General features: G+C 46.8%; 1 protein-coding gene across 3 annotated transcripts in view; it reads right to left on the reverse strand.

Annotated features, from left to right (window-relative positions):
• Positions 1-16,285, reverse strand: part of pde10a (phosphodiesterase 10A) — a 398,667-nt gene that overhangs the window by 250,058 nt on the left and 132,324 nt on the right. The window lies entirely within an intron of this gene.

The raw sequence follows: 16,285 nt of genomic DNA on the forward strand, positions 1-16,285 counted from the left end.
CCCTTACTACAGGTTAATGGCAAAAACAATCAAAAGAGAAGTTGATGGGGATGAGAGAGAATATGGTTGAGGAAAATAAGCAGAGAGGGATAGAAGTAATGGATGCCAGCATAGATCTAATGGGCTACAAGGCCTACAGATTTGAAGCTCTAATCCATTGTTAGAAATGCCAATTTGGTATTTATTTTACTTCGGAGTCACGTGAGTGACTACGTGAAGAACCCGCTCAGTGCGCAGGCGCGGCATTACGCCAGCAGTGCAACAGCGGCGGCAGCTGGAGTCAGGCTCTCCAGCTGCACTTTAAAACGGACCGTCAGGTAAGTAGACGGTGCGTTGGGATAACAGAGGAGAGTTGCGTTTTGTGTTTTGCAGGCTTTCACAGAACATGTCTCAACGCAGAAAACTCTCACAGAGAACTGCCCGCGCTTTAACTCCACCAGAGGAGCGTTCCATTCCAGCGGGACAGCAACCGGCGGCAGCGTCGCTCTCAGAGCGTTTCGCTATCCCCGAGACCGAGCCAAGCCCAGTCACGCCAGAGCCTGCACGGCGGACTAGGAAAGCGGCCAGGAAGACCAATCGGCCGATCATATCCGATTCGTCGGAGGGGGACACGTCTCCACCAAAGCGGAGGAGAGACAGCCGCCTGAGCTGCATTCAGCAGCTCCTGGAGGAGATGGTCCACCGGGAACAGCAGCGCTCCCGGGGAGACAGGACAGGTACCTCCTCCACAGTGTCTTGTGCATTGCCCTTTGCTCCCTCATACCAGGAGGCTTGCATTGGTGACCAGGGCAGGGCTGGTCTGGAACAGGGGCAGGCGGACGAAATCGGGAGTATGCTAGGGGTGCAGGAACAGGAACAGCTGTTGGGTGTGGTGGACCGCTTTGTAGCAACCCCATGGGCTGGAGCACCGCTGGAGCCAAAAATGGCAGCCAGCATTAACCACCTATCCAATAAACCACTACTGGAAAAGGTGCTCGCCGAGGTGCTGGAACAACACACAGCACCAGAAAACTGTGAGGCCCTCAAGGTAAAAAGCCTCAACAGCCAAATCTGGGGGAATGTGGGGGCCCCTATTCGGGCACAAGAACTCAAGCTACAGCGGATCCTAAGGCTCCTGACGTCAGCCATCACAGCCTTTGCTCGTTCCGCGGAGACAACGGAGATGAATACATGCCAGCAGGATGTGCTGGCATTAATGTGTACCACACAATTCGAACTCAACAATCTCCGGAGGGAAAATATAAGACCTGCCCTCAATCCCAAATTTGCTGGCTTGTGTAAAGCCCCAGCTGTGGAGGCTGACTCACTGCTATTTGGGAAAGATCTGAACAAAAAGCTGAAGGAGATGGATGAGGCATCAAAAACCTTCGGCCTAATGAGGGCAGGCCCCGGGACGAGCAAACCAAGACCTACGATACCCAAGCGGCAGCACCCCACGGCATCCACCAGTCGACGTCCAGAATATGGGACTGGTGAACGCTTGGGGTCCGCATCTTATCCCCAAAGATCTTTTTTAGATCAAAGCCCGCCACGGACCCCCTGGAAAATGCGCCTCCCCCCAACATCGCCAGCACGTCGTCAGAACAAAGCACTCAGAAAAATGAAGAGACAAAATCGCCAATAACCATGGAGGTAGGTGGTTCTGGTTCCTACCAGCATATAGAGAATAAGGGTGCTTTACTAACAGGGGGGAGATTACACTTGTTTAAAAAAGCATGGGGGAAGGTCACGAGTGACAAGTATATACTCAACAGCATTAGTGGATATAAAATTCAGTTTCTATCAGAAATAACACCGCCAGTTCAACATTGGCCCGAAAGGGTATTTTCTCCCTCCAATAAAGAACAACGGGAGGGACAAGCTGAACTGGTGAGACTTATAAAAAAGGGGGTCACAGAAAAGACCAAACATGAACCCTTGGAATTTGTATCCAATATATTTACCAAAACCAAAAAAGATGGTGGATGTCACATCATTATTGACTTAACATCCCTAAACAAGTTTGTTAAGTATATACATTTCAAAATGGAAACATTTGTGACTGGTAGACAACTGATTTCCAAAGGATATACATGGCAAGCATTGATCTCAAAGATGCTTACTATCTAATACCCATACACAAGGATCATAGCAGATACCTAAAAATTATCTGGATGGGGCAGCTGTGGCAGTACAAAGCACTGCCTAATGGGCTCACGTCAGCCCCAAGATTGTTCACAAAAATATTGAAGCCAGCCATGGCAATAATAAGGAAACAAAAACATAGTCATGGGATATTTGGATGATATCCTCATAGTAGGGAAAACAATGGAACTAGCTGTGGCAGCAGTCTCAGCTACAAAACAGCTCCTTGAAACTCTGGGATTCGACCTACATCCAGATAAATCTAAGTTAAATCCATCCTCCATCATGGACTACCTGTGGTTCACAATTAACTCAGTCCAAATTACTGTTACCCTGCCAAGGGAAAAGATGATTGCATCAGTACAATCATGCAATAATTTAATGGTCAACAAAAGACCAACTATTCGACAAGTAGCAACAGTAATTGGTAAAATGGTAGCAGCATTTCTGGCTACACAATTTGGACCTTTGCACTATCAAAATTTACAAAGAGCAAAGGTACAGGCACTAAAACAACATAGAGGTCACTATGATCGGGTCATGATATTACCCACTGAAGCTATATCAGAGCTACAGTGGTGGACACAAAATATTTGGCATAGCTTTAGTCCCATTGTCATTACTAATCCTACTTTAGTTCTTCAGACAGAGGCCAGTGCTCAAGGCTGGGGAGCAACCATATCCAGCACAGGTGGTAGATGGACTAACCCAGAATCATCATTACTATCTACACTGGGCATTAACTATTTAGAAATGTTGGGCGCCTTTTATGGTTTAAAAGCATATGCATCAAATATGCAGCACTTGCATGTTCGATTACAAATAGATAATACTACGGTGGTGGCTTATATTAACCATATGGGCGGCATAAAATCTTTATCATGCGACAAATTGGTCAATATGATTTGGCAATGGTGTGTCGAAAGACATATTTGGCTTTCAGCTACCTATCTACCAGGTAAGCTAAACACAGTGGCAGACACCAGGTCACGCAAATTCAATGATAACATCGAATGGATGTTAAACCCTAAAGCATTTGCTAAAATTATCAAGCAATATGGAACGCCAGATATCGATTTATTTGCATCAAGACTAAATCACCAGTTAACTATGTATGTCGCTTGGGAACCAGATCCAGAGGCAGCAGCGGTAGATGCCTTCACGCTGGATTGGGGAAAGTTCTTTTTCTATGCCTTTCCCCCCTTCTGCCTCATCGGTCGGGTACTTCGCAAAATCCAGATGGACTCGGCTTCTGGTATTTTGGTGGTGCCCGACTGGCCTACACAGCCATGGTTCCCAGTACTACATGACATGGTGGTGGAATCACCAATGGTGTTTCCCAGTGATCCAGGACTATTAATTCACCCCGTATCAGGCATAAGCCACCCATGCCATCAAGACATTAAACTCCTGGGTTGCAGGTTCTGAACAGACCCTACCTGGACCTGGGATTATCCGAACAAACCATCACCACCATGTCAGCATCCCTGCGAACATCCACCAAGAGGCAGTACTTAACCAGCATCAAAAAATGGGAGAAGTACTGCCAGGAAACAGGGACATCATATGAAACAGCCACAGTAACCAACGTATTGGAGTTCCTGGCCTATCTACACCATCATGAAGGGATCAGCTACAGTGCCATCAACACGGCACGCAGTGCTCTTTCCGCGTACCTCAAACAAGCAGGACATCAGGCTATGGGATCCCATCCACTGGTGGTAAAACTGATGAGGGGCATTTACAACATCAAGCCCCCCAAGCCCAGGTATACCCATATTTGGGACATCAGTGTCGTCCTGACATACCTCCGGGAATGGCCACCAGCTAGATCCCTCAGCCTCGAGCAATCAACACTGAAGACGCTCATGCTGATGGCACTGGTATCCGCTCAGAGGGTCCAGTCGCTACACAAATTGAGACTGGACAACATGAAAACAACTCCAGACCAGATCACATTCATTCTACAAGGTCTGGTGAAACAAAGCAGGCCAGGAACATCCAATTCACTAGTGGTATTCCGGGCCTACCCACCAGAGCCACGGTTGTGTGTGGTGACCCACCTACTACAGTATATCGACACAACCCACAACATCAGAGGGAGTGAACAAGCCTTATGGGTCAGCCACAAAAAACCTCATGGCCGGGCAACAAGCCAAACCATCTCAAGATGGTTAAAACAGGTATTGAAAGCTGCCGGGATAGATATTAACACCTTTAAATCTCATTCCACTAGGGCAGCGTCCACATCAACGGCAGCAAGAATGGATGTACCTATTGACCTCATCCTGAATACAGCAGGATGGTCGAGGGAATCCACATTCAGAACATTCTACAATAAGCCATTGATGAAACCTGATTTATTTGCAGCAAAGATATTAGAAGCTGCAAATATTTAATTTAAGCCGGGGGGAGCAATTTATTTTTGTTATTGTTAATAAATACCTTTTTGTTTTCTTGAAAAACAGATTCATTGGTTAATTGCGATAACACTTCCTTCCTCAAGAGCTTTCGGCAGTGAGTGAGTAAAACTGTTACACGGTTTGAAATCACAGAGCTTTGAAATCTTCACGTAGTCACTCACGTGACTCCGAAGTAAAATAGTAAGATTAAACGAGAACTTACCAGTTTGAAGTTTGATCTGTATTTTATGAGGAGTTACGATGAGGGATTACGTGCCCTCCGCTCCCACCCTCATTATATGGATCAAACTGATAAATTGATGTCTCTTTTTCTTTACTATGTTACTTCAAATACTTGTGTCAATCTGTGATTCCACACCACTGCTTGGAAGTATGCCGCGCCTGCGCACTGAGCGGGCTCTTCACGTAATCCCTCATCGTAACTCCTCATAAAATACAGATCAAACTTCAAACTGGTAAGTTCTCGTTTAATCTTACTATTTTATACCTTTGCAAAGAGAACATTCTTGAGTAATAAAAAGTCCTTAACTTGGTATTGGACATGAACTTTTATTGATAATTCCATGACAGGCTTCCTGGCAAACATGCATGAAGAAAGCATAAATTTCCCACATGAGGAATCTGCTTGAACAGCAGTCCTTTCATTTGAATGGAAAGTAAAAGCTTTAAGGGAAAGGTGAAGATGTAAAATTATATATATTGTCCAATTTATTTAGTTTGTATTCATATTTAAATTTAAAAGCGTTTGTGAGTGACGATATTTAAAATGTTTAATTGTTTGTTCAAATTATTTTGAATGTTCTTAATGTTGAAGACCTTCCAAAGCATTTAAAATCTTTGACAATCAGCAACCATAGAGCATCACTAAGCTAGCTGTCAAGTTGCTTCTCTTTTATTTTGTGGGCATTTCTACACCCAGACTCCTCAAGAGTGAAATACATTAAGCAAGATTCTGATTGTGGGCAGGACCAGTTTTGCATCAAGGTGTCTGAAGGCAACAGATGATTGAGGATGATCCGAGAAAAGTCCAGTCCGTAGCTGGCACATGTCAGCGGCAGCCACAGGTGACTTTTGGCCGGTAGTACATTCTACCCCACTAAAAATGATTGTAGAACTTTTTTTTTTTTAATATGTAAACAAAAATCCAGCCTTTTACAAATAATCACATTTCCATTATATAAAATTCTTGAAGAAACATGCACATAAAATAACCTTAACTGATGACTCATGTCAGGTCTAATTTACAACAATATTATTGGCCTATCTATGAAACAGCAAGAAATACTAGAATGGTACAAAATCTTGGATATTTTGGCAGATATGGAAAGCTTGTTCCTATATTTTATCAATCAGTATTAACACAGTACCATGTTGTCCCAGACATTCCTAGCCTTTTTCCAATGACAAGTCAAGTCAAGAGAGTTTATTGTCATGTGTCCCATAGGACAATGAAATTCTTGCTTGCTGCAGCACAACAGAATATTGTAAGCTAAAATACAAAACAGTTCAGTTTAATATACACAAAAAATATGCAGATAAAGTGCAATAGGCTGTTACAGTTCAGAGTCTGTTTGTTGGTGAGTTTAATAGCCTGATGTCTGTGGGGAAGCAACTGTTCCTGAACCTGGATGTAACAGATTTCAGGCTCCTGTATCTTCTGCCCGATGGTAGCGGAGAGATGAGTGCGTGGCCAGGATGGTGTGGGTCCTTGATGATGTTGGCTGACTTTTTGTGGCAGCGACTGTGATAGATCCCTTCAATGGTGGGGAGGTCAGAGCCGATGACAGACTGGGCAGTGTTTACAACTTTCTGCATCCTTTTCCACCTCTGGACCCTCAGGTTGCCGAACCAAGCCACGATGCAACCGGTCAGCATTCTCTCTACTGTGCACCTGTAGAAGTTCGAGAGAGTCCTCTTTGACATACCGACTCTCCGTAGCCTTCTCAGGAAGTTGAGGCGCTGATGCGCTTTCTTTATAATTGCATCTGTGTGCTGGGACCAGGAAATATTTTACGCCCAGGAATTTGCAGTTCTTGACCCTTTCCACCATCGTCCCGTTGATGTAAACGGGATTGTGGGTCCCCATCCTACCCCTTCCAAAGTCCACAATCAGTTCCTTGGTTTTGCTGGTGTTGAGGGCCAGGTTATTGTGATGGCACCATTTGGTCAATCGGTCGATTTCACTTCTATACTCTGACTCGTCCCCATCAGTGATTCGTCCCACAACAGTGGTGTCGTCGGCGAACTTGATGATGGAATTCACACTACAAAAGCTTCATTGGTTCCTGTTGTTGCGTAGAAAGGAACTGAAGATGCTGGTATACACCAAAGATAAGACACATTGCTATGGGCCAAATTATTCTTCTAAGCAAAATCTTAGAAACATGGGTTCTGACTGTTATTAGCAATATCATGAAATAATTCTAAACCAGACCCAAGCTGAAAAGAAGGCAGCTGCTATACCTCCACGGTTTATAATATCAATGGGATAAGATTTCATACACAGCGTTAATTGAGATAATATTATGACATTGATAATTAACATTACTGCAGGCGATTGTATATAAATAATAACTCCACTCTGAAGTAATCACCCCAAAGACTTCAAATTGTCAACATTTTGCTTTGGTAAAATGTGCTAAATTAATAGTAACCTTGAATATTTCATAAAGTTGTTTTATATTTTTGATTGCAGTTTATTTGCTTCTGATTCCATTTAGTAAAAGGTTCTTTGTCATTATAGTCATGCAACTTGTCTTTGGTTAAAGTAGGGAATAGTATGATTCAAATCCAATAACTTTAAGTAAAATAAATCAAGGAAATCATTGCAGAATAGCTAGACAAGGCAGCCAATTGAGGTTTTTAACGTTAATCATGAAATAAGCAACTACATTTCCGTTCCAGAAGTATACCGGATTGAGATAGCTATTATACAACAGTTATTTCCATTGCTAGAAATATTTGAGTTTGAATTTAATGTCTCAACACTGTTCTTAGTTTACAACCCAGTGGTACGAATATTCATGTCTATACCTTTTTAGTAACGACTGCCTCCCTCTCTCTCTCCATCCCACCCCCACCCAAGTTGCACCAGGTTCCCATTCTCACTTAGCAAACTGCTAACAATGGCCTGTTTTCTTTATCATCGTCACTTTTTTGCATATCTTTCATTCATTTGTTCTATATCTCACTACATCACTGTCTATATCTCTCATTTCACTTTCCCCTGACTCTCAGGCTGAAGAAGGGTCTCGACCCGAAAGGCCTCCCATTCCTTCTCTCCAGAGATGCTGCCTGTCCTGCTGAGTTACTCCAGCATTGTGTCTTTCTTCGGTTTAAACCAGCATCAGCAGTTCCTTCCTACACATGTTTTTAGTTTAGTTTAATTTACTTTATTATTGTCACATGCACTGAGGCACAGTGAAAAGTTTTTGTTTGCATTATCCAGTCAAAGATAAGACTGGGCATGATTACAATCAAGCAGTCCACCGTGCCCAAATAACTGATAAAGGGTACAACATTTAGTGCAAGGGAAAGTCTGAAAAAATCTGATTAATAGTTCAAAGATCTCCAATGAAATAGATGGGAGGTCAGGGCCACACTCTAGCTGATGAAAGGGCCTTTCTGTTGCCTAGTTAAGAAGAAACTGTCCCTGAATCTGGAAATATCTATTTCAAAGTTCTGTACGTCTTGTCTAATGGGAGAGGGGAGAAAGGGGAATGACTGGAGTGAGACTAGTCCTTGATAATGCTGGTGGCCTTGCAGAGACAACTTGGGGTGTAGACGGAGTCAACGGAAGGAAGGTTGGTTTGTGTGATGATTCGACCTACGTCCACAACTCTTGCCCAAGTTGAAAAAAGGTAAAAGATAATAATTGTTACTACCCCAGATATATTGCTTTTGAAGTCATGTTGTGACACTTTAATTCTGAGCAATATTTCAAGTCGTCAAGTCAAGTCAAGTTTATTCGTCACATACACATACGAGATGTGCAGTGAAATGAAAAGTGGCACCTGAATTATCTAATATTAACCTGAATCACCTAATACTTCACGATTCATTGCAGCAAATGCCCTTTTTAATCTAGCACTGACCAATCTGAAGTTGCTGCTATTGATTCCTCAAATTGCATTCTTATAAACTGATAAACACAGTAACATATTTATGTTGCTCAAAACTCAGCTTAAGTCGTTCTTTCTTTCCTTCTTCGCCAGCAGTCCTTTCAGTACAAATATGACTGGGTGTATGTAACAACAACAGAAGGGTTTCCCTGCAAGCTTCCACGTGTAGCTTGCTATCTGCTACTGCTTCCTATCATTGCCACTGTTTCCTATCATTGCAGTTTGGAGAGGGGGGGGAGGGGGGGGGGGAGGGGGGGGGGGGAGAGAGGGGGGGAGAGAGAGGGGGGAGAGGGGGGGGGGGGGGGGAGAGAGGGGGGGGGAGGGGGGGAGAGAGGGGGGGAAGGGGGGGGGGGAGAGGGGGGGGAGGGGGGGGGGGGGCGAGGGGGGGGGGGGGGGGAGGGGGGGGGGGGGAGGGGGGGGGGGGAGAGGGGGGGGGGGGGGGGGGGGGGGGGGGGGGAGGGGGGGGAGGGGGGGAGGAGGGGGGGGGGAGGGGGGAGGGGGGGGGGGGGGGGGGGGGGGGGGAGAGGGGGGGGAGGAGGAGCGGGGGGGGGAGGGGGGGGGGGGGGAGAGGGGGGGGAGAGAGAGAGAGAGGGGGGGGAGGAGAGGAGAGGGGGGGGAGAGAGGGGGGGGAGAGGCGGGGGGAGGGGGGGGGGAGAGAGAGGGGGGGGGGAGAGGGAGGAGAGGGGGGGAGAGAGAGTGGGGGGGGGGGAGAGGGGGGGGGGGGGGGGGGGAGAGGGGGGGGAGGAGAGAGGGGGAGGGGGGAGAGAGGGGGGGGGAGGAGGGAGAGAGGGAGGAGCATGGTGAGAGAGGGAGGGAGAGCGGGAGGAAGGGGGAGAAAGGAGGGGGGGGGGGGGAGAGGGACGGACGGAGAGGAAAGAGGGAGGGAGGGGAGAGAGAGAGGGGGGGGGGGGATGAGGGTGGGGAGGGGCGAGGAGGAGGGCGAGGGGGAGGGGGGGGGGGGGAGAGGGGAGGGAGAGGGGGGGGGGGGGGAGGGGAGAGAGAGGGAGGGGGGGGGGGGGAGAGGGGAGAGGGGGGGGGGAGAGGGGGGAGGGAGGGGGGGGAGAGAGGGGGGGGAGTGAAGAGGGGGGGGGGAGAGGTGTGGACGGCGGGTGGAAGGGAAAAAAGAGAGCGTTCGTGGGGGAGGGAGCGTGGGAGAGACGGGGAGGAGGGGGGGGTAGGAGCGAGTGAGGGAGTAGTGAGGAGAGGGGGGGAGGGAGGGGGGGGGGGAGGGGAGAGGGGGGGAGAGGGGGGGAGGGGAGAGAGGGGGGGGGGGGGGGGGGAGGAGAGGGGGGTGGAGGCGGGGGGGAGGAGGGGGGGAGGAGAGGGGGGGCGGGGGGGAGGGGGGGGGAGGGCCCTGGGGGGAGAGAGGGGGGGGAGGAGGGGGAGGGGGGGGGGGGGAGGGGAGGGGAGGGGGAGGGGAGGGGGGGGGGGGGGGAGGGGGGGGGGGGGGGAGAGAGGGGGGGGGGGGAGAGAGGGGGGGGAGGGGGGAGAAGGAGAGGGGGGGGGGGAGAGGGGGGGGAGCGAGGGGGGGGGGGAGAGGGGGGGGGGGGGGGGGGGGGGGGGGGGGGGGGGGGGGGAGAGGGGAGGGGAGGAGAGAGAGGGGGGGGGGGGGGGGGGGGGGGGGGGGGGGGGGGAGGGGGGGAGAGGGGGGGGAGAGGGGGGGGGGGGGGGAGGGGGGGAGGGGGGGGGAGGGGAGGGGGGGGGGGGGGAGGGGGGGGGGGAGAGAGGGGAGGGGGAGGGGGACGAGAGAGGGGGGGGGGAGAGGGGGAGAGAGGGGGGGGGAGGGAGGGAGAGAGGGGGGAGAGGGGGGGGGAGAGGGGAGGGAGAGAGGGAGGGGGAGAGAAGGGGGGGAGAGAGGAGGGGAGAGGGGGGGAGGAGGGAGGGGGGGGGAGTGAGGGGAGAGGGAGAGGGAGGAGGAGGGAGGGAGGGGGGGGGGGAGGGGGGGGGAGAGAGGGGGGGGGGGAGGGGGGGGAGGGGGGGGAGGGGGGGGAGGGGGGGGGAGAGAGGGGGGGGGGGGAGGGGGGGGGGAGGGGGGGGGGGGGGAGGGGGGGGGGGGGGGGGGGGGGGGGGGGGGGGGGGGGAGGGGGGGGGGGAGAGAGAGTGCCTTTTTACTTCAACCCAAACCAACATTTGCAGGCAGTGCTTTTTTACGTCTAACCATATTTCATTTTCAAACCAAATTAACGGATTCACAGTGCTGTAGACATTTGTCAATGTCATTCAAAGCTCTGATTGAGGCACACCACTTGCAGAGACTGATTGAGGCACACCACTTGCAGAGACTGATTGAGGCACACCACTTCCTGGTTTTATAGTCCCTCCCCCTTCCTCCAGCAGGGGCAGCAGAGAGAATGGGGAATGTTGTAGACATTAATATCTGTCAATTTTCATCGGCGGGAAAAATCCTCGGCACACATGCGGCGGAGGGGAGCTCTGAGCGAGGTGGCCAAAAATGACGGCCTAGGTGGCGCGGTACTCTCGGAAACCGCAGCACAGAAAGCCAAAACCAGTCAAGAACAAAGTTTTAGTAATATAGATAAAGAAAAATGCCCAAACATCTGTCCGACAGAGCCAAAACACTCTTGAGGAGTCAGGTGTGGATTTGGCAATGACCGCTATCTGCAGAAGACTTGATGAACAGAAATACAGAGGCTACACTGCAAGATGCAAAACACTGGTTAGCAACAAAAATAGGATGTCCAGGTTACAGTTGGCCAAGAAGTACTTAAAAGAGCAACCACAGATCTGGAAAAAGGTCTTGTGGACAGATAGGACGAAGGTTAACATATCAGAGTGATGGCAAGAGCAAAGTATGGAGGAGAGAAGGAACTGCCCAACAGCCAAAGCATACCACCTCATCTGTGAAACACGGTGGTTGGGATGTTATGGCCTGGGCATGTATGGCTGCTGAAGGTACTGGCTCACTTAATGTCATTGATGATGCAACTGCTGATGGAAGTAGCATAATGAATTCTGAAGTGTATAAACACATTGCTCAATTTCAAACAAATACCTCAAAACTCATTGGCCGGTGGTTCATTCTACAGCAAGACAATGATCCCAAACATACTGCTAAAGCAACAAAGGAGTTTTTCAAAGCCAAAAAATGATCAATTATTGAGTGGCCAAGTCAATCACCCGATCTGAACTCAATAAGCGAGTTCGGTATTCCTAGGACACTTGCAATAAACATTCTCGGCAACTGTGCTGCTGCACGTATACAGACTTGCGTTTCATCTGTAGTCAGGATCGAACCCGGGTATCTGTCGCTGCAAACGCTGTTCAATTGCTACTGCACCGTACCCCCGTCCCCTCCCGAGTGTCCCACTCCTGTCTGGGGGCGGCCGGAGATGTCTGCGGTGACCCTGGACTGACAGGACACCGGCCCGGAGCGGTGGCGGCCCATGCTTACAGCCAGCGTGGCGAAGAAGTGCTCACTCCAGCTCAACTCTGTCTGTCCTGCCGGTTTAACCACCAGCCCTGGACTGACGGGACATCAGCCCGGAGAAGTGGAGTTAGTGCTTCTTCTCCGTGCTTGCTGCAAGCCTGGGCTGCCACTGCTCCGGCCGGTGTCCAGCGAGTGACCTTTGACAAATCCCATGATTCCTTGTGTTTTAGGGAATATCGAACTCGCTTATTGTGCATGCCTTTTATATGCTGAAGAGAAAACTGAAGGGGATTAAGCTCCCAAAACAAGCATAGGCTAAAGATGGCTGCAATACTGGCCTGGCAGAGCATCACCAGAGAAGACACCCAGCAACTGGTGATGCCTATGAATCGCAGACTTCAAGCAGTCATTGCATGCAAAGGAAATGCAACAAAATACTAAACATGACTACTTTCATTTACATGACATTGTTGTGTTCCAAACATTATGGTGCCTTGAAATGGGGGGGACTATGTATAAACACGGCTGTAATTTCTACATGGTGAAACCAAAATGCATAAAAATGGCCTTTATTAATATCTGACAATGTGCACTTTAACCACATTTGATTTTTTTCTATTACAAATCTCAAATAATGGACTAGAGGCAAATAAAAATGATGGGTCTTTGTCCCAAACATTATGGAGGGCATTGTGTATGTGCTAGTGAAGGCATATTTCTCCACTGTAGTCATATGACTCCACTTATATATCAAGTACATTGTTTACTGAATATAAAGGTGTAGCTTCACCCCATGCTAAATGACTACATATCAAAATACTGACCAACATAACAAGGCAAAGAACAGCCAAAATAAAGCAATGGCCAGCCATAAAGAAAATGTGTCATACCTGGCTTATTAAAAAAAACTTGATTTGTATTCTTCATAAATTAAACATGGTGCTAAATATGATGCTACTAAATCAGATGTCCGTCCAAATAAATATCAAATATACCAAAGTCTATGATTTAAATAATGTTACCTCAACCAAAGACGTACATTTTGTGGGTAGGCTAGCAACTAACTCAGGCAATGTATTCATTAGCACCCAAGATAGACACAAAGTGCTGGAGTAATGCAGCAGGTCAGGCAGCATCTCTGGAGAAAAAAAAGATGGGTGACGTTTCGGTTCGGGACCCTTCTTCAAACTAAAATGAGCTTTCTGAAGAAAGATCCCAACCCGAAATGTCACCCGTACTTTTTCTCCAGAGGTGCTGCCAGACCCACTAAGTCGCTCAGCACTTTGTGTCCATCTTCGGTATAAACCAGCATCTGCAGTTCCTTTCCACACATTCATAAGCATCTGCAAGCTAAACAAATTCCTACATAGGTTGCTGAGAATCATATGAAAAGTTATCATTCAATTCTTCCTCATGCAGTGAAAAAGTACAGAACAAAATTACTGAGGGTTTGTTAAACTACCTTAAAGAGAAAATGTTAAAATTATATTGCGGTATGCGTTATTTCATAAATGTGTAAAATATGGGGTTTTCATTACAAATGTATGATCAATCTCCACCATATGAAAAATACTTTACTAACAGCTATTATGTTCCTCGACAAAAAACATATTGAAATACACAATCAAGTCACAAATTTCAGACTATAGCATTACAGTGAACAAAATTCCATTTCCCTTTCAGGACAAAGTCTTCACCAAGTTTTCTTGAAAAAAAAAACAATCACATCTTAAATGTGTTGTTCCACTCACTTGAATTAAAATGTTATGCCTATTGGGAGCTATCATCCACTATGATTTTTTTTTTTTTAATCTTTAGTGCACCACTTAAATTTCTGTATTGCTGATATGATGCGCATTATATAACCTTGAGAAAAAAGTATTTTTGTCCTTTGACAAACTATAACATGCATTTAAATCATGGGATATTTAAATGGAAAAATTAACCTAGTTATTATTAAACTATCAAAATAATACAGGAAAATCAGCCAACCATAGCATAAATTTGTGGCTAATGTTTGCACCGAATAATTTTATAATTTGATCAAATTTTCAAAAGAGGAGAAAACTTTTAAGATCAACCAGATGATCTTTGCTGCCTTGGGGACTTCATTCACTCTCCATTCCTGAAGTAAATTCTAATGTTTCTGATAACTTTTAAGAATGTAACTTTTCTTCAAATTATATTTTTGTTGTAGTGCGTTGCAAATGTAAAGAAAACGAACAAAATATTTTTCAGGTAAACCACACCCTCAGTGTTCTCATGCCCCATTCACTCACCCGTCCACTTAGTGTTCTTTCCCCTTGTTCACTTCTCCTATCCCCATCTGGTTCCATCAATCACCTGCAAGCCTCACCCAGCTCACAGAGCCCGTATATTGGCAATTTTCCCTCTTCCTTCTCAATCCTGATTCATGGCCTCTACTCCAAAATGCCAATGTACACCTTCTGCCCCATAGATACTGCACACTGAGTTCTTCTGGGTTTTTTTGCATTAAAAAAATACTCTTTATGAAAACCAGAACGACAGGTAAAGCAATTATTAATCCAAAGATATCTATGTTTAATTAAACTTTCCTTGCAAATTAAATCACTGTAAATACGAAGCATCTGAGGAAAACTGGGCCAATATCAACAACCACAATTCTGGATTATAGAGCTGCCAAAAAGACATCCATCAAAACATGAAACACTGAAATATGGAAAGTAATTTTAAGAAAGCTCATATAAAAAATTGACCGTTGCACTTTGGACACTTCAATGTCCTCTTTTAAAAGGCAAAGCTTTCACTTCTAATCTCCTTCACTCCCAGATTACAAACTCAGTAAATTACATCTTCTTAAAAACATTGAACTGAAGCGAGTCCTTTAAAAACACCAGCAAAATCATCCACACGAACAGCTCTGGGGCTCTACCCCGCTATTTGAAATTCGAGTTTATAAAGTGTGAAATTTATCTCCGACCTACTTCTTCTTATAGGATTCCGGCAGTGTAGACGCTGCTAAGCGTATTACTGCCCTCCACAGGTCAAAGTTTGAACTAAATTCTTACATACAGTCCTGTAACTTGCTGGAATTGAAGAACAGCCCTGGATATCAGTTGATGTTTCTCACTGTGTCCAAACAAAGATGAAACAGAAAAAGCCTCAACTCCAAGTCCTGTCAGTCTAACAAACAATACTTTTCTTTCTACCCTGTACTTTTTACATTCTAGGAAAACCTGCTTAACCGTCTCATTACTCCCACATTCACACAAGCCAGAAACATGTTTCCCTACAATGCACAAATAGCGATTTAACCCAGTGTCCCAACCTCAATTTACACAGTTTAACTGAGTCCCTACGGGACAGGGATGTACAGAAACATTTTTTTCTAACTTCAGATTGTATAGAAAAGTAGTGTCTACCCCTGACTTCCATTTCCCATCCTCTCTGCCATTCTTTTGTTAAGCCCTCTTTAATTATTTCTCTCAGTTCCACTCTCCCCAATAATACATGGGTATCTATTTCTCTTCTTAAACTCTCCTTTGCTATGAGGTCCACCTGCTCATTCCCCCTCACCCCAGCATGCCCGGGAACCCAGCAAAAAGTGATGTTACACGCAAACCCAATTCTAGAAAACACACTCAAGATTTCATTTAGAATGTCAGGATGAGCTTTAGATTTCCCTACTCTTAAAGTTTCAAGAGCAGCTGCAGAATCAGAACAGATAATGACTTCTCTAAAACTGGCTTCCTCAATCCACCATAGAGCCCATTGAATTGCCATTAATTCAGTCGTGAGAACAGAGCTTCCATCAGAAATGCGCCGGCCAATCTTCAACCCAAGCTGCTCCACATACACTCCAAACCCAGCTCTCCCACTAACTGGATCTTTAGATCCATCTGTAAATACAATCAAAGTGCTCTCACTGATTGAATTACGATATTCCACTATTCTTGGAGTCACCTCGCGCTCATCTTTTTCCTGAAGAAAAGCAAGCTCAATAAACATATCTCCGACCTTATACTATCACCATGTGATAAAGACTGAATGTACAATACAATACAGTACACACCCCTCCCATGACTCAGTAGCCCTGCAGCCCACCGACTGGTTTAGGGGAGCTTCAGCGTCGGTTATAACTATGACTCTAATTGGAATCGCCGGGTCAATGCAACGGGCCCCGGGACCTGGAAGTACTACTTTGAGACACCCCAGTTCTAGGCGCGATGACTACAGTCGTGGATAAC

The sequence above is a fragment of the Leucoraja erinacea genome, unplaced genomic scaffold (genome assembly GCF_028641065.1).
Source record: "Leucoraja erinacea ecotype New England unplaced genomic scaffold, Leri_hhj_1 Leri_73S, whole genome shotgun sequence".
Lineage (NCBI taxonomy): Eukaryota > Metazoa > Chordata > Chondrichthyes > Rajiformes > Rajidae > Leucoraja > Leucoraja erinaceus.